This window comes from Cherax quadricarinatus, chromosome 5 (genome assembly GCF_038502225.1).
Source record: "Cherax quadricarinatus isolate ZL_2023a chromosome 5, ASM3850222v1, whole genome shotgun sequence".
NCBI classification, from domain to species: domain Eukaryota; kingdom Metazoa; phylum Arthropoda; class Malacostraca; order Decapoda; family Parastacidae; genus Cherax; species Cherax quadricarinatus.
In genome coordinates, this window is record NC_091296.1 from 8,814,360 (window position 1) to 8,832,736 (window position 18,377).

Here is an 18,377-nt window from a genome sequence, read left to right on the forward strand (position 1 = left end):
TTGACTGGCCTACAGAATTCTCCAAGGCCAATGGTATTGATGACTGGACAGACATTTTTCTTAACAAATTACTTAGACTATACAACAAACATTGTCCTATAAAAACGAAACAGATCACAAACAAACGGCTTGGTTGCCCATGGCTAACCAGTACCATTCTGAAATCCATTGACAAGAAACACCAATATGAAAAGCAATATAGACAGGGCTTAATACACAAAGATATTCTTAAACACTATTCATCAGTTCTCACCAAAGTAATAAAGAAGGCCAAACAGCTATACTACTCCAGTAGATTCACAGACACTAGAGGAGATATAAAAAAGACCTGGAAAACACTCTCTCAGATTCTAGGGACCCACAAACTGAAAAAAACAAGAATATTGTCCTAACTAAACCTAATGAAACACCACTACATCCCACTGACACAGCTAACAAGATAAAGGACTTCTTCTCAACCATAGGATCTAATCTCGCCAATAAAATCCCACATACCAATGCCCATGCTGGGGACTACCTAGATGGGAATTTCCCAAATTCCTTCTATCTTGCACCAACTGAGCCCTCGGAAGTCACCGAGATTATAAAGTCACTTAAAAACAACTCAGGGAATCTGTCTAATGTCCCACCATTACTGTACAAGCGAGCGGCCCATATCCTTTCGCATGCTATTTCATTACTTTTTAACAAGTCACTAGAAACTAGCACCTTCCCGAAACTACTCAAGATGGCAAGGGTTACACCAATACATAAAGGTGGTGACCCTACAGACTTAAACAACTATAGGCCAATATCAAACTTACCATTGCTATCCAAAATCTTTGAGAAACTCGTGCACAGGAGACTATATTCATTTATAACAACACAAAACATACTCAACCCCTGCCAATTTGGATTCAGGAAAAATAAAAGCACTAATGATGCAATCATAAAAATGCTAGATCTGCTTTACACAGCATTGGAAAATAAGGAATATCCACTAGGAATTTTTATTGACCTAAGAAAAGCTTTTGACACAGTAGACCACGACATCCTACTCCACAAACTTGACCATTATGGTATAAGAGGCCATGCGCTTGCTTATTTCAAATCTTACCTTACTAATAGGTATCAGTATGTCACTATTAAAGACACAGCATCAGCAACACGGCCACTTGATACTGGAGTTCCGCAGGGAAGTGTCCTTGGTCCCCTGCTCTTCCTCATATACATCAATGATCTTCCAAACGTATCCCAACACCTGAAACCCATTCTCTTTGCTGACGACACGACTTATGTCATCTCTCACCCTAATCTTGCCACCCTCAACACCATTGTTAACGAGGAGCTGATCAAAATATCGACTTGGATGACAGCCAATAAACTTACGCTTAACACTGACAAAACCTACTATATTATGTTTGGTAGCAGAGCAGGAGATGCACAAATTAACATGAAGATCGACACCACTCTAATTACCAGACATAATGAGGGCAAATTCCTAGAGCTATACCTTGACAACAACCTGAATTTCAGCACCCATATCCAACACATAACCAAAAAGTATCCAAAACGGTTGGGATCCTCTCCAAGATACGATACTACGTGCCGCAAACTGCCCTTATCACACTATACCATTCACTTATATATCCATACCTCACCTAAGCTATTTGTGCTTGGGGATCAACTGCAGCAACACACCTAAAGCCAATAATAACCCAACAAAAAGCTGCAGTAAGAATAATCACTAAATCCCATCCCTGGCAACACACCCCCCCACTCTTCATAGATCTAAACTTACTCCCTGTTCAGTACATCCACACTTACTACTGTGCAATCTACATCTACAGGACCTTAAACTCCAATATCAACCTTGACCTAAAACGCTTTCTTGATAGTTGTGACAGAACCCACAGGCATAACACCAGACACAAACATCTCTACGACATTCCCCATGTCCGACTAAACCTTTACAAAAATTCAATGTATGTCAAAGGCCCTAAAATCTGGAACACCCTACCTCGAACTCTAGAACTGCAGACACATTCATCACCTTCAAAACTACCATTAGAAAACATCTTATCTCCCTGATACACCCCGTCAACTAACTACACGAATACCACCTGGTGGTTCACACTTACACTCACTCACCCATTTGACTATAAACAGAAATATTAATCTCAATCTTAAAATAATGAATCCTATGATACTCCAATACTGAAACTATGTACTGTGCCAAAACAAAAGCATTCACATTGCTAAACTCACAAACTAGTATTTAGTCACTTAGCCATAATACCAACTTACCTCATAATTTGTAATATTTTAAAATAAAGAATTAAACTAAGTCTGCCCGAAATGCCTAGCCATGCTAGGCGTTCTAGTGGTACACTCTGTAATCATTATTTAACTACATGTAAACCACACAACAACCAAATTCTGTAAATTCAACATTGTAATCTTTATAGAGAATAAACTTTGAATTTGAAAGACCAATGTAAAAAAATTGTAGAACTAAACAACTTAAATAAATCTTACAAATAAAAGAAATACGTAAGCATTATCGTGCACATTCCTCGGTAGTATAGTGGTGAGTATCCCCGCCTGTCACGCGGGAGACCGGGGTTCGATTCCCCGCCGGGGAGGATGACGTTCTTTTTTTAATTTTCAATACACAGATAACTCGTATATGGGAGACAGGAGCTTTTACGACGACGTTTCGGTCCGACTTGAACCATTTACAAACGTTATCTGCGGGTTATTTGTGTATTGTTCCAGTCATGGTATTGTGCTTTCTTGTTCTTTTCGTTATTTCAATTATTTAATGAGGCTAGAGACGAAGCATGATGTTGATGCTCATTCATGTAACCATTAATCACATGTGAATTTTGCGTATTTTTGAAGTCATGTATATTAGAAGTGAACCCCATCGTATATATACACCTGGAGGGTGTTCCGGGGGTCAACGCCCCCCACGGCCCGGTCCATGTTATTATATAATGAAAACAATAACATTAAAAAAGAAAACAAACAACATTGCTCAAACTTGTACCATCGGACTAAAAAAAAAATGGAAATGCGATGGCCGGGAATCGAACCCGGGTCAACTGCTTGGAAGGCAGCTATGCTCACCACTATACCACCATCGCTGGACTTACAGTGTAATGATTCAAATGTTTTCTAAATCAGAAGAATAATATTGTATTATTGGTAAATATATTAACACGACACTAGAGTAATATATATATATATATATATATATATATATACATATATATATATATATATATATATATATATATATATATATATATATATATATATATATATATATATATATATATATATATATATATATGTCGTGCCGAATAGGCAGAATTTGAGATCTTGGCTTAAATAGCAACGCTCATCTTGCCATATAGGACAAGCGAAAATTTGTTTATGCAATAATTTCGCCAAAATCAATCTGAACCTAATGAAAAAAATATATTTCACTGTGTTTGTTTAGTATTAAATTATTGTAAACAAATCTAAAATATATTTAGTTGGGTTAGGCTAAAATAAATTGTTCTTGTTATAATGAGGTTAGGTAAGTTTTCTAAGATTGTTTTGGAGCAGAATTAAAAATTTGTACATTAACATTAATGAAAAAAATATATCTTCAAACGTATAAGAGAAAATTTTAGAAAGGACTTAATTTTAAATGAGTTCTTGCTAATTGACCAGTTTTACATATTCGGCACGACATATATATATATATATATATATATATATATATATATATATATATATATATATGTCGTGCCGAATAGGCAGAACTTGCGATCTTGGCTTAAATAGCAACGCTCATCTTGCCATATAGGACAAGTGAAAATTTGTGTATGCAATAATTTCGCCAAAATCATTCTGAACCTAAGTAAGTAAGTAAGTAAGTAAGTTTATTCAGGTATACACAAATACAGTTACATAGAATTATCATACATAGCAGCATATGTGTAGAGAACCTAGGATAACCCAAAAAAGTCAGACAGTGACTTATTTCCATTGGGGTCCTTTTACCTTATTATTATAATATAAAGGTTATAATATTTTCTTATTATTCTACAATGAAGATAACATCTTATTATCATACTAAAAAGACTATCTACTACACCAAGGTCATTAAGACTATTTACAATACGAGGGTCATTACTAGGAATAAGGTAAAATTTACACGTATGTTAGCTAAAAAATAGAAAATCATTCCCCTCCCTTTCTGTAGCTACATTCATCAGACACCTTTTGGCACTCTTCTTGAACTGGTTCATGCTATGACTCGCTTACACGTGCCTGCAGTCTGTTCCATTCCTTTATTGCTGTACAATAAAAGGTGTTTGAAGCCTGTCCAATGACTGTGGGTACTATAAAGTTGTGCTCTCTCCCCCTAGTACTATGATTGCTGCGGTTCCCAACCTTGACAAAATTGACAGCAAGATATTCTGGACATTGTTTGTGAGCAATTTTATAAACCTGATTTAGCTTCAGTTGTTTTACTCTGTCTTCAACATTCAGCATATCCAACTGCTGTAATTCATCCTGGCCTACATGTTCTCTTGGTCCCAGCCCCAGGATGAATCTTACGATTTTGTTCTGAGTGATTTGCAGTCTATCTTTCAGTTTTTTTGGTCAAGGCAGAGTACCAAGAAGAGCAAGCGTAATCCATATGGCATTGTATAAGGGCTAGACATGGGGTCCTGCGAGCCTCAGTAGGTAGACACTGTGCTTGTCTATACAGGAACTTCAGTCTGGCATTCGCTTTCTTTACTACACTGTTCCCTATCAATTCTCCTGACATGCATGGGTCAAAGGGGATTCCCAAATATTTTACTGATGAAACCAAAGTGATGGGCTCCCCATTACATTGAACATTAAAATTATTTACCCTTCTCAGTTTATGTTTCGTGCCAAAGAGAATGGCTTCAGTTTTCCCTAGGTGTAATGATAGTTTGTTGTCTACTAACCATTTGCTGCAGGACTCCAGTTCCAGTGTTAAAACAGCAATATCTTGTGGGTCTTTACCTGACACTAACAGAGCACTGTCATCTGCATACAGTAGGAGTTTGCACTTGACACTTATAGGCATATCATTGACATAACATAAGAATAATAAGGGACCCAGAATACTACCTTGGGGAACTCCACATGTTATCGGCAGGGGTTCTGATTCTGTTTTGTTGATTTTGACTATTTGTCTCCTGTTGCTAAGGTAGGACTTGAACCAGTCTACAGAACCTATACCGATAGCTTGAAGTTTATTACATAATATATTGTGGTTGACAGTATCGAAGGCCTTTTGCAGGTCTAAGGTTACCATACCTATGAGGCTCCCCTTTGACATTTCAGTTCTCAGGTAATCCATCAGATTAATAAGGGAGGTGTCGGTTGAGTAGGATCTTCTAAAGCCCGATTGATAGCTATGGAGAATGTTGTTGTCATTAAGGTACTTAACTACTTGAGAATACACCGCCCTCTCTAGAATTTTAGATATTATACTGAGTATACTAACAGGCCTATAGTTGCTTACATCAGACCTACTATTTTTCTTGAAGATAGGAGTAACTCTGGCCTCCTTGAACCCCTCCGGTACGGTATTAGTGGTGATTGATAGATTTATTATGTGAGCAATAGGGATTGACAGTTCAGAAGCACCATCTTTTAGGAACTTAGACGGGATGTTATCAGGGCCTGTGCTCTTAGTTGGGTTTAACCTGCTTAGTTCTTTTTGAATAAAGTCATGAGATACACTTACTAGTTGACAACTGTTTGGGGTTACCCCTTTATTGGTATAGTATGTTTGAAACTTATCAGAGTTTGTGTTAAAGGTATTTGATGCAGCTAGTAGTTTACTTACTAGTGTTGATGCAACAGATGTGTAGTAGGAATTAAAGCAATTTGCCACCTTAGATGTTTCGTGGCATACCTCATTATCGATAGTGAGTACTATGTTAGACATATCTACTGGCTTATGGCTATACCCCAACTGTTTTAGTTGTTGCCAGAGCTTTCTGGGGTTATGCTTATACTCTTCAATTTTTGAGCAGTAGTGCTTTGCCTTTGCTCCTTTTATAAGTCTCTGTACTCTGTTCCTCACCCTTTGGAATTCATTTAGTGCTGCAATATCCTGTCTGTTTGCTTTAAATCTTTTTAGCAGCTGGTCTCTGAATTTCATATTATCTAATATCTCAGTATTCATCCAGGGTTCAGTTCTTCGTTTAATCCTAACCTCTTTAACTGGTGCAATATTATCAAGGATGGTAGTGAACATTGTTTTGAATTTTTCCCAGGCATCGTTTACGTCCGTGCAACTTGTTATCTCTGCCCAGTCACAATTGTGTAGCCTATTTACCAGTGTTTCTTTACTGTAGTTTCTAGTTGACCTCATTTTTATTGTCCTGTGTAGGCCTATCCTATCCCTAGTGATTTTCCTGGTGCAGTAAATGATGAAATGATCACTAAGACCTGTGGTAATGACGCCTGACTGACTAATGTTCTCAGAGCGGTTACAAAGTATGTGGTCAATTAGGGTGGCTGAGAACTGTGTGATCCGGGTTGGAGTATTAATTAGTTGAGTGTAACTATTTAATCCTAGAATTTGCTTATACCTTTTGCATAGCCCGTTATTTTGCTGCTGAAAACAGATATTGAAGTCGCCCAGTATTATTGTCTCGCAATTGTTTTCAACTCCGGACAAGACTCTGGAAAAATCTTCTAAGAACTGGTCCTGGGTAGGAGGGCGGTAACTAATTCCTACTAAGATGGGTTTGGTCTTAGGAAGCAGCACTTCAAACCATAGAATCTCCAGTTTATTGCTATTTAAATCAGGTCTTGGGTTGTAAGCTAAGTCATTTCTAATGTAGGCACATACTCCACCACCCTTTCTGTTCCTATCTAAGCGTTTTATATTGTAACCATCTATTTTGACCTCGTCGTCAGTCACCGTATCATCCAACCAAGATTCAGAGATGGTTATAACTGCCGCCCTAATTTTGTTAGCTAGAACCCTAATCTCTGCCAATTTAGGAAGAAGTGATCTTGCATTGACATGAATAAAGTGAAGGCCTGTTTTCATAAAACAATCATAATCATCAATATATGGCAATGGGTCATTTGTATTAAAATTAGGTAAATCAACGTCATCACTGCTAAAGGGTAACTGTGCCAAAGTGCATTTGTTACACACAAAATGAATTCTGGCACCGTTGCTATAATTGTACATACATCCATCATGCACCCACCCCTTACACATTTTACATAAGGTGCCTTTTCTGTTTTTCATGCGTACTTTAGTACAGTGTATGCACCTGTTTGGTAGTGTTTGAGATAATAATGGCTGTATCGTCTCACATTGACCTATGTATGCATTACATATGGAGTTAAGGTTATAATTCCTAGCTACTAGACCGTCATTATCGCCGTCATTTATCTGTCTGTTTTGCCTCTGCACAATAGTTTGAGGTCCTGGATTAATTTGGATATCACCACTTAAGAGCGCTACAATAAGAGCTGTGTGCCACTGTTTTTGTTTGGGTATGCGGTGTTGCCATACCTTGCGGCGATAGTGATATTTACTTTTCTGGTAGGATGGCAACTGTTGGGCTTTTACTGTCCAGGGCGCTGTTACTCCATTCACCTTTTCCAGCCCCCATGACTGATTTCTTTCTTTGATTATGTTTGTTTAGTACTAAATTATTGTAAACGTATTTAAAATATATTTAGTTGGGTTAGGCTAAAATAAATTGCTCTTGTTATAATAAGGTTAGGTAAGTTTTCTAAGATTCTTTTGGTGCAAAATTAAATTTTTTTACATTAACATTAATGAAAAAAATATATCTTTAAACGTATAAGAGAAAATTTCAGAAAGGACTTAATTTTAAATGAGTTCTTGCTAATTGACAAGTTTTACACATTCGGCACGACATATATATATATATATATATATATATATATATATATATATATATATATACCTGGAGAGAGTTCCGGGGGTCAACGCCCCCGCGGCCCGGTCTGTGACCAGGCCTCCTAGTGGATCAGAGCCTGATCAACCAGGCTGTTGCTGCTGGCTGCACGCAAACCAACGTACGAGCCACAGCCCGGCTGGTCAGGAACCGACTTTAGGTGCTTGTCCAGTGCCAGCTTGAAGACTGCCAGGGGTCTGTTGGTAATCCCCTTTATGTATGCTGGGAGGCAGTTGAACAGTCTCGGGCCCCTGACACTTATTGTATGGTCTCTTAAGAGAATGCGGGATGTGAAATAGATCGCCCTGCTCCGAGTGAACGTGTGATTCTCGTACCGAGGATAGTGAAGCTTTATGGAATCACGACTTTCTAAACCGGGACAAACCGACGGATACCTCGTCCTGCTGGAATAAGAACCATGTCGGTGTAGCAGGACATCGAAATGAGATGGTGAATGGAGGGAATAAGGAGTATCAATCACCCACAGTTAAGTAACCCTTCTAGTTATAGCAGACTGATACTGGCCAGTTAGGTATGTTGTAATTGGATAGGTTATGGGTGATCCAGCTACATCAAGTGACCACCAGAGAATATCTGGTAAGTGGTGAGATTATGTACAAGTGTTTTCCTTGATGGATATATCCATGTGTAACCTACCCCACCCCCCTTCATTCAGTTAAACTAATATAATCTATACAGTCCACAATTAATTAGTAGCACCGTACTTGTGGGTGCTATCCAATCCATACTGGTCTCGGATAGATATGAATAAGATTGTGAGGTCGAAGGAACCACTTGCCGTGACCAGGGGTGGTTAAGTTTTCTCACATGTCTACACGGGGTGACTACGGTAAACAATATGGTTGTCTCCCAATGAGATTACTTGTATGTATATAATGTTGAGGTACATACAGGTAACCACCCTAGAAAATTTTCCATATGCAGAGTATTTTTTGAAGATGTTCAGTGGTGTTTTGGTGATGTTCAGAGTTGGTTCAAAGTTAGTCAGTGTGTTAGTTATGGTAATGTCTCATGTCATAAGTGTATGAGTTAGTTTTTTTTGTGCTAATGTTGTAAAGTCTGGAGAATGAGGGAGGAGTTTGGTGGAAGAGATGTAATTTCGGTTAATGAAATGTGTAAGTGTGAATGAGAATGTAAATTGGTGGGTGAGTTAGAGAAGATAAAATGTTATGTGATCTTAGTAAAAGTATAGATAGTTTTAGTGATCTTCGTTATGATGATGTTTTAAGAGAATGTGTACAAAAATGTGTGATCTTAGTGGAGGGGTTATAGAATTTGGTAAACGTCTTGATTGTGGTGATCTTAGATATTGGTGATATAACAGGTTGAAACAAGTAACTTCCTCTCGTTAAGTTAAATGAAGTAAAAGTGGGGTGTGACGTCGCTGATCGCCAAGTAAACGCAGGATGGAGTGTGATGTCATGGGAGGTATCCCTATCTGTGCTGGTATGTGTTGGTGGTAGTGAGAGGAGTGTATTAGATATTGTATGGAGTTGGTGATTGTGATTTTTTTTGTGTGAATGTTTATAAAAATGAGTGTTTTCTGCGATGTTAGTGGTTTTGAGGTGAGTGGTCATTGATGATAGTTGATGGATGTCATAGTTGTGTGTGTGTGTGTGTGTGTGTGTATGTGTGTGTGTGTGTGTGTGTGTGTACATGTTATGTTTTCAGTTGGTGGTGATCCTGTTGTAAGTGTTTTTTTTGTGAGTATTCAAATGATTTATGAGTTTTTTTTTTTGCGCTCATGTTATATAATAGTCTGAGGTGAGTGGGATCGTCTTGGTTATAGTGATTTGAGGGGATTTCTATAAAATGGGTGTTAGTTGGTTGTGTTGATCTTAGTTTCTGGTGATTTTTAGTGTTGTTTGGGCAGTATTCGGTGCTGTTTTGGTAGTATTCAGTGGTGTTTTGGGAGTATTCAAAGGAGTTTGATGATGTTTTTGAATGTGTTCAAATGATGTTTTTGGAGTAATCAAAGGTAATTGATGTTGTTTTTGGTGTTGTACAAAGTAAAGTGTGGTGTGTGTGGGTGTGTTTGTGTTAGTTTTGGTAAAATGTCTCATGTCATAAGTGTATGAGTTAGTTTTTGTGATAATGTTGTAAAGTCTGGAGACTGAGGGAGTAGTATGGTGGATGAGTTGTAATTTCAGTTAATGAAATGTGTAAGTGTAGATAAATTAGAGATGATAAATCTTATTTGGGAGTAATCAAAATGATATTTTGGAAGTGCTTCAGTGTTGTTTGGAAATGTTCAAAGGTGTTTATGTGAGTATTCAAATGATTTATGAGAGTGTTCGAAGTAATCTTGGGGTTGTTCTGTAGTGAGATGATAAAGGTTGTGGATGAGAGAATATTTCTTAAGAGATATTGAGAAAAGGTGGTCTCAAATGATGTATGAGAGTGTTTTGAAGGTGTTCAAAGTGAGGTGGTGTGTGTGTGTGTGTGTGTGTGTGTGTGTGTGTGTGTGTGTGTGTGTGTGTGTGTGTGTGTGTGTGTGTTGGTCATAGAGTTTTGTGAATATCTTGGTTACAGTGATTTTAGTGGATTTGAGATGGGTGATGAGATGCAATTGTGGATGTGAAATGTGATTTTTGTGTGTGTTCAGAAGAGGTGTGTTGGGAGATGGGTGAGTGGATGTGAAGAAATGTGGGTGAGATGGAGAGGGGTATGGGGAGGGTTGTATTAGAAATTTAATGAAATATGGGGGGATTTTACTGAAAATAAAGGTAATGTGTGAATATTTTACAAAGAAATTATAGAATTGAAAAGTTATGATATATTGGAAAAGAATGGAGGGTGTAGAAACATGTCGCAGTAGTTGGGTAGTGAGATTAGTTGTTGTGAGTATAATATCAATTTATGTGGGTGCAAGGAGATGGGTATGGAGAGGATTTTATTAGAATTTCAGTAATGTAGGGAGGAATGTGTATTACATTTAAGATTCAGTAAAAAGAAGGGGAAAAATTTGTATCGAATAAATTGTGAATAAATTGGTAAGTGATGAGGGTTGTGGGTAATGTAGTCGAACTAGAGATACCAAAAAAGGGGGTATAAGTTGTGGGTTGTTGATGTGACTTTTTCTGATGAAATTAGTTAAAACGAGAAAAAATTGTGGGTTGTGGGTGTTGTTGTCGAACTAGAGATACCGAAAAGACGTTATAAGTGTGTTGTTGTTGTGGGTGATGTGGGTTGTGGGTGTTGTGGGTTGTGGGTATTGTTGTCGAACTAGAGATACCCAAAAAGATGTTATAAGTGGGTTGTTGTTGTGGGTGTTGTGGGTTGTGAGTGTTGTGGGTTGTGGGTGTTGTGGGTTGCGAGTGATGTGGGTTGTGGGTGTTGTTGTCGAACAAGAGATGCTGAAAAAGTGGTTATAAGTTGTGGGTTGTTGTTGTGGGGTGTGGGTGATGTGGGTTGTGGGTGTTGTGGGATGTGGGTGATGTGGGTTGTGGGTGTTGTGGGTGATGTGGGTTGCGGGTGTTGTCTAGAGTTGCTGAAGTGATTATAAGTTGTGGGTTGTTGTTGTGACTTTTTCTGATGTAGTTAAAACGAGAAAAAATTGTGGGGTGTGGGTGATGTGGGTTGTGGGTGTTGTGGGATGTGGGTGTTGTGGGTTGTGGGTGTTGTTGTCGAACTAGAGATATCGAAAAAAGACTTGATTCTGTTGTAAGTGTTCGTGTGTGTTTGGTTTGTGTTCAGGTTTTTTTTGCGTTCATGTTATATCTTAGTTGGAGGAGAGTGTACTCATAGAAATTGGTAATCATCTTGGTTATAGTGATTTGAAGGGATTTGTGTGAAAATGGGTGTTAGTCTGTTATGTTGATCTTAGTTTATGGTGATTTTGGTGGTGTTTTGACTGTATTCAGTGGTGTTTTAGTAGTATTCAGTGGTGTGTTTGGGAGTACTCAAAATGATATTTTGGAAGTGTTTCAGTGTTGTTTGGAAATGTTCAAAGGTATTTTTGTGAGTATTCAAATGATTTATGAGTGTTTTGAAGGTGTTCAAAGTAAAGTGAGGTGTGTGTTCGTATTAACTTCGTAATATGTAAAATTGTGACTAGCGAATTTATCGAAAAGTGGTTATAAGTTGTAAGTGCTGTGGTGACTTTTTCTGATGAAATAGTTAAAACGAGAAAAATGTCTAGACTTGTGTTGTATTTTGTAAAGAAATTGTGGATTGTTGTGGGTATTAACGAAAAAAATGTGAAATTATTTGGGTTATCCTGGGTTAAGAGTGAAAAATGTGTAGGGGGAAGTCGACAAGATTCAGCCTGTGTGTGTGTGGGGTCATCACGTGACGTCACTGACATAGGGGGAAGTCGACAAGATTCAGCCTGTATGTGTGAGGTCATCACGTGACGTCACTGACCGCCGAGAAAACACAGGTGGGGTGACGTCACACTTGTTTAGACCTGCAGTAAGAGAAAGTACCATGCCCCATAGGAGGAGTTCATTTGAATGCTTACCCAGAGAGGGGGGAATCCAAAAACTTGATCCAAGGAGATGGAGTTTTTGTATTATCGAGAAAACCTTGATCCAAGGAGATGGAGACTTGGTATTATTGATTTCGAGAAAAATTTGATCCGAGGAATTGGAACAGGGAATTTGGGGTGAAAGTGGGAGTCCATTTTGAATGCTTACCCCCAGAGGGGGGAATCCAAAAAACTTGATCCAAGGAAGTAGAGCAGGAATATTTGGGGTGAAAGTGGGAGTCCATTTTGAATGCTTACCCCCAGAGGGGGGAATCCCCCAAAAAAAACTTGATCCGAGGAAGTGGAGTCTTTGTATTATCGAGAAAAACTTGATCCGAGGAGATCATAAGAAATTCGAACCCCCATAGGGGGGAATCCAAGGAAGTGGAGGAGAAATATATATAATATATATATATATAAATATATATATACAAATATATAAATATAAATATACAAATATATAAATATAAATATATATATACAAATTTTGTTGAAAATAAGAAAAAGTTTTGGAGTGAGATTAACAAGTTAAGAAAGCCTAGAGAACAAATGGATTTGTCAGTTAAAAATAGGAGAGGAGAGTTATTAAATGGAGAGTTAGAGGTATTGGGAAGATGGAGGGAATATTTTGAGGAATTGTTAAATGTTGATGAAGATAGGGAAGCTGTGATTTCGTGTATAGGGCAAGGAGGAATAACATCTTGTAGGAGTGAGGAAGAGCCAGTTGTGAGTGTGGGGGAAGTTCGTGAGGCAGTAGGTAAAATGAAAGGGGGTAAGGCAGCCGGGATTGATGGGATAAAGATAGAAATGTTAAAAGCAGGTGGGGATATAGTTTTGGAGTGGTTGGTGCAATTATTTAATAAATGTATGGAAGAGGGTAAGGTACCTAGGGATTGGCAGAGAGCATGCATAGTTCCTTTGTATAAAGGCAAAGGGGATAAAAGAGAGTGCAAAAATTATAGGGGGATAAGTCTGTTGAGTGTACCTGGTAAAGTGTATGGTAGAGTTATAATTGAAAGAATTAAGAGTAAGACGGAGAATAGGATAGCAGATGAACAAGGAGGCTTTAGGAAAGGTAGGGGGTGTGTGGACCAGGTGTTTACAGTGAAACATATAAGTGAACAGTATTTAGATAAGGCTAAAGAGGTCTTTGTGGCATTTATGGATTTGGAAAAGGCGTATGACAGGGTGGATAGGGGGGCAATGTGGCAGATGTTGCAAGTGTATGGTGTAGGAGGTAGGTTACTGAAAGCAGTGAAGAGTTTTTACGAGGATAGTGAGGCTCAAGTTAGAGTATGTAGGAAAGAGGGAAATTTTTTCCCAGTAAAAGTAGGCCTTAGACAAGGATGTGTGATGTCACCGTGGTTGTTTAATATATTTATAGATGGGGTTGTAAGAGAAGTAAATGCGAGGGTCTTGGCAAGAGGCGTGGAGTTAAAAGATAAAGAATCACACACAAAGTGGGAGTTGTCACAGCTGCTCTTTGCTGATGACACTGTGCTCTTGGGAGATTCTGAAGAGAAGCTGCAGAGATTGGTGGATGAATTTGGTAGGGTGTGCAAAAGAAGAAAATTAAAGGTGAATACAGGAAAGAGTAAGGTTATGAGGATAACAAAAAGATTAGGTGATGAAAGATTGGATATCAGATTGGAGGGAGAGAGTATGGAGGAGGTGAATGTATTCAGATATTTGGGGGTGGACGTGTCAGCGGATGGGTCTATGAAAGATGAGGTGAATCATAGGAGTCTGTGGAGACAAAGAACTTTATCCTTGGAAGTAAAGAGGGGGATATATGAGAGTATAGTTTTACCAATGCTCTTATATGGGTGTGAAGCGTGGGTGATGAATGTTGCAGCGAGGAGAAGGCTGGAGGCAGTGGAGATGTCATGTCTGAGGGCAATGTGTGGTGTGAATATAATGCAGAGAATTCGTAGTTTGGAAGTTAGGAGGAGGTGCGGGATTACCAAAACTGTTGTCCAGAGGGCTGAGGAAGGGTTGTTGAGGTGGTTCGGACATGTAGAGAGAATGGAGCGAAACAGAATGACTTCAAGAGTGTATCAGTCTGTAGTGGAAGGAAGGCAGGGTAGGGGTCGGCCTAGGAAGGGTTGGAGGGAGGGGGTAAAGGAGGTTTTGTGTGCGAGGGGCTTGGACTTCCAGCAGGCATGCGTGAGCGTGTTTGATAGGAGTGAATGGAGACAAATGGTTTTTAATACTTGACGTGCTGTTGGAGTGTGAGCAAAGTAACATTTATGAAGGGATTCAGGGAAACCGGCAGGCCGGACTTGAGTCCTGGAGATGGGAAGTACAGTGCCTGCACTCTGAAGGAGGGGTGTTAATGTTGCAGTTTAAAAACTGTAGTGTAAAGCACCCTTCTGGCAAGACAGTGATGGAGTGAATGATGGTGAAAGTTTTTCTTTTTCGGGCCACCCTGCCTTGGTGGGAATCGGCCAGTGTGATAATAAAAAAAAAATATATATATATATATATATATAAATATATATATATATATATATATATATATATATATATATATATATATATATATATATATATATTTATCGTGCCGAATAGGTAAAACTTGCTAATTAGCAAGAACTCATTTAAAAATAAGTCCTTTCTAAAATTTTCTCTTATACGTTTAAAGATATATTTTTTTCATTAATGTTAATGTAAAAATTAATAATTTTGTACCAAGAGAACCTTAGAAAACTTACCTAACCTTATTATAACAAGCGCAATTTAATTTAGCCTAATCCAACTAAATTTTCGCTTGCTTTATTCGGCAAGAAGAACGTTGCTATTTAAGCCAAAACCGCAAGTTTTACCTATTCGGCACGACACATATAAACACAGGTTGTCTCCCACTTAGGCAGGGTGACTCGAAAAAAGAAGAAACACGTTTTTCTTCTTTCTACATGTATTAATTCATACAAGAGAAGGGGTTAGTATCACCTTGCTCCCGGCAGTTTAGCCGCCTCTTATAACATGGAGGATGGATAATTCTCCACTTTTCCAAGGACATGTTTACTAAGACCACAATTCACATGTAAACTAACATCTTAAATTAAAAACAAACTATCAGTATATATACAGTACACACCTGTAGATATAGGTAGCACAGCACAGGAGGTAAAGTTACACGCTCATCCTCTGAAGACTGGATCACAACTGAGCAGCAGCAGCAGCAGCAGCAGCAGCAGCAGCAGCAGCAGCAGCAGCAGCAGCAGCAGCAGCAGCAGCAGCAGCAGCAGCAGCAGCAGCAGCAGCAGCAGCAGCAGCAGCAGCAGCAGCAGCAGCAGCAGCAGCAGCAGCAGCAGCAGCAGCAGCAGCAGCAGCAGCAGCAGCAGCAATAATAATAATAATAATAATAATAATAATAATAATAATCTATGCATCGGAAACAGTCGGTCTTACGTCACAGTGAATTGTCCATGCTTCATATTCTAAAGAAATGTATTATGTACGGCTTCATTTCCTTAGATTGAGACCACTACACCAGCAGCATGGCGCCCTCAAGGGGAATATTAGGAGGTCTGTAGTTGGTTAGGTTAGGTAAGGTTGGCCAGGGAACAGGACTAAGTGTTTTCTGCTGCGGGTCTTAGTCAGATGATGACCTGCCGTTGGAGCTTTTGGTCATCTGACCGAGGCCTGTCGCTGGCTTACAGGTCCACCTAGTTGATTAAGCTTATCAACTACTTGTCACTCACTGCACACCACCAGTCAAGAAGACTTTAATTCATAAGGTAAGGATTTAACTCTCAGTGCATATACACACAAATATACCATACATGTCATATATATATATATATATATATATATATATATATATATATATATATATATATATATATATATATATATATATATATATATATATATATATATATATGCAATAAGATCACAGTAAACAGGTGATTTCAGAATATGCAAAACAACCACTCTGAAATTATAGAGAAATTCCAAGCGCTTTCGTGACTACTCACATTATCAAGGAACTATGAAAGTAAAGCATCCAAGGAAGCTATATAAGGGGTCTGGCCAACACCTCACTATCAGATCCCACAACGGTTAAACACCTGACGCGCGCCGACCCAACTTGGGTGGGTGAGTTGTGCAAAGGACCTATCCAAGTTGGGTCGGCGCGCGTCAGGTGTTTAACCGTTGTGGGATCTGATAGTGAGGTGCCGGCCAGACCCCTTATATAGCTTCCTTGGATGCTTTACTTTCATAGTTCCTTGATAATGTGAGTAGTCACGAAAGCGCTTGGAATTTCTCTATTCTTTCAGAGTGGTTGTTTTGCATATATATATATATATATATATATATATATATATATATATATATATATATATATATATATATATATATATATATATATATATATATATATATATATATATATATAGTATACTGAGAAAAGAAGCTGGTTAAGAAGGAAGAGGAAGAAAGCTGGTTAAGAAGGAAGAGGAATGCTGGTTAAGAAGGAAGAGAAATGCTTGTTAAGAAGGAAGAGGAAGGAAGCTGGTTAAGAGGGTAGAGGAATGCTGGTTAAGAAGAGGAATGCTGGTTAAGAAGAGGAATGCTGGTTCAGAAGGAAGAGGAATGCTGGCTAAGAAGGAAGAGGAATGCGTTAGGAGGAAGAAAGCTAGTTAAGAAGGAAGAGGAATTCTGGTTAAGAAGGAAGAGGAATGCTGGTTAAGAAGAGGAAGAAAGCTGGTTAAGAAGGAAGAAGAATGCTGGTTAAGAAGAGGAATGGTGATTAAGAAGTAAGAGGAATGCTGGTTAAGAAAGAAGAGGAATGCTGGTTAAGAAGAGGAAGAAAGCTGGTTAAGAAGGAAGAGGAATGCTGGTTAAGAAAAGGAATGCTAGTTAAGAAGGAAGAGGAAGAAAGCTGGTTAAGAAGGAAGAGGACAAAAGCTGGTTAAGAAGGAAGAGGAAGAAAGCTGGTTAAGAAGGAAGAGGAAGAAAGCTGGTTAAGAAGGAAGAGGAAGAAAGCTGGTTAAGAAGGAAGAGGAATGCTGGCTAAGAAGGAAGAGGAATGCTGGTTAAGAGGAATGCTGGTTAAGAGGAATGCTGGCTAAGAAGGAAGAGGAATGCTGGTTAAGAGGAATGCTGGCTAAGAAGGAAGAGGAATGCTGGTTAAGAAGGAAGAGGAATGCTGGTTAAGAAGGAAGAGGAATGCTGGCTAAGAAGGAAAAGAAATACTTCTTAAGAAGAGGAAGAAAGCTGGTTAAGAAGGAAAAGGAATTCTGGTTAAGAAGGAAGAGGAAAGCTGGTTAAGAAGAGGAAGAAAGCTGGTTAAGAAGGAAGAAGAATGCTGGTTAAAAAGAGGAATACTGATTAAGAAGTAAGAGGAATGCTGGTTAAGAAGGAAGAGGAATGCTGATTAAGAAAGAAGAGGAATGCTGGCTAAGAAGGAAGAGGAATGTTGGTTAAGAAGGAAGAGGAATGCTAGTTAAGAGGAAGAAAGCTGGTTAAGAAGGAAGAGGAATTCTGGTTAAGAAGGAAGAGGAATGCTGGTTAAGAAGAGGAAGAAAGCTGGTTAAGAAGGAAGAGGAATGCTGGTTAAGAAGAGGAATGCTGGTTAAGAAGGAAGAGGAATGCTGGTTAAGAAGTAAGAGGAATGCTGGTTAAGAAGAGGAATGCTGATTAAGAAGTAAGAGGAATGCTGGTTAAGAAGGAAGAGGAATGCTGGTTAAGAAGAGGAATGCTGATTAAGAAGTAAGAGGAATGCTGGTTAAGAAGGAAGAGGAATGCTGGTTAAGAAGAAGAAGAGGAAGAAAGCTGGTTAAGAAGTAAGAGGAAGAAGGTTGGTTAAGAAGTAAGGGGAAGAAAGCTGGTCAAGAAGTAAGGAGAAGAAAGCTGGTCAAGAAGTAAGAAGAAAGCTGGTCAAGAAGTAAGGAGAAGAAAGC

At 38.6% G+C, this 18,377-nt stretch overlaps 1 protein-coding gene and 2 non-coding genes across 3 annotated transcripts in view; 2 read left to right on the forward strand and 1 right to left on the reverse strand.

Moving 5' to 3' along the window:
• The window catches only part of LOC128684897 (uncharacterized), a 465,595-nt gene that overhangs the window by 430,191 nt on the left and 17,027 nt on the right, over positions 1–18,377 (forward strand). The window lies entirely within an intron of this gene.
• TRNAD-GUC (transfer RNA aspartic acid (anticodon GUC)) lies at positions 2,553–2,624 on the forward strand. Its single transcript has one exon. It is a non-coding gene; the product is annotated as a tRNA-Asp (tRNA).
• Positions 3,057–3,128, reverse strand: TRNAG-UCC (transfer RNA glycine (anticodon UCC)). The gene has a single exon. It is a non-coding gene; the product is annotated as a tRNA-Gly (tRNA).